A 1,333-nucleotide genomic window follows, 5' to 3' on the forward strand; every position below is an offset into this window, starting at 1 on the left:
ACTAGTTAGGGGCTTGGATACTTTCTTCCGTAGTGTGTCAGGAGCTTTTTAAAACACAGCTCTCATGCCATAAAATTCCTTATCAGAGATTCAATATCCTATTACTCTCAGTCAGAATTTTTAAACATTGGACTTGTGAAAAGGCAGGGGTTTCCAGCTCCAGCTCCAGCCCATCATGGTGCCGTGGCAGCTGTCAGCTCCAGCCTGGCCCTGCCCGCAGGGCTTCCAGCCCCCATCACTCTCCCGCTTCATTTTTTGCTCCTGAAAAAGGCAAAGCCGAGGCCAGCTTCGTGCAGTTCTCTGTGTGCTGCTGGTTTGCCAAGAAATACCTGCCCTAACTGAGCAGTTGTGAGATGTGATTGAGACCTGGACTGTTCATCTCTCTCTTGGTAGGAGACCAAGCACAGGTCCCATCCCCTCCCCTGTCCCGACCCCTCTGCCTTACCCCCAGGTCAGTAGCACAGCGGGGTTGGGGGTGAAGGGATGCCAGTATGGCAGAAAGAGAGATGTGCAAACAGTTCACATGCTCAAACCCAATAAATACGTGATGAAAGACCTTGCATGCAATCGGATGGTGGAACTGACCTAAACTTCTCATTAAATGAGATTCACAGCTGGGCTATAAATCATGGAGGGGAGCTGTGGAGCGGAGTGGATATTCCCACTCCTTATACGGGACCCCAGAGGACCCTTTCCAGCTCATCTGCCACAGGGTGAATTCACTTTGAAATTGCTACTGCCAGTGTGATCATCTCAGCTGTATATAGTGGTCTCCAGAGTGAGGATTTTGCAAATCCAAATAAACTGATCATGGACAGTTATTTGAAGGAAGTTAAGAAAAATATATGTCTGAGCAACCAGATGGGATTTGGTCTTGAATGTGGAAGACAATCTGAACTTTGTACTGATGTACCTTGAATAAATATTGCTGCCACTAAGAACTGCAGTGCATTTTCTAAGAGTAAAATGCAGTTTAAGCTTGGATTCACAGATTATCCTCAGAAATGTAGGTGTCCAATTTCTCAGGGAAGTGGTGGTCTTCATTTTCTTGCACTTCCCTGAAAAATCAGAGATTTGGTATCCAACAAATACCTCTACATACTTTAGAAACACATTTAAATAAATGTAGTCTGGTTTTAATAATTGCAGGGATGATAAATCTGGAAAAAAAAAAAAAGCCAGAGTTTTCTATGAAGGAGGGCTAGTAATTTAGGAATTAATTCTACACCGATGCAGCGCTGCATTGAAGCCGGAGCGGTATCTGAGACATGTGTCTTGCTGGTGCCTTGACAAACCGTCCTAATGCCTCCGAGGAGTCACACGTGCGGCATCT

This window comes from Egretta garzetta, unplaced genomic scaffold, assembly GCF_000687185.1.
Source record: "Egretta garzetta isolate BGI_Z169 unplaced genomic scaffold, ASM68718v1 scaffold163, whole genome shotgun sequence".
In the NCBI taxonomy this organism is placed as follows: domain Eukaryota; kingdom Metazoa; phylum Chordata; class Aves; order Pelecaniformes; family Ardeidae; genus Egretta; species Egretta garzetta.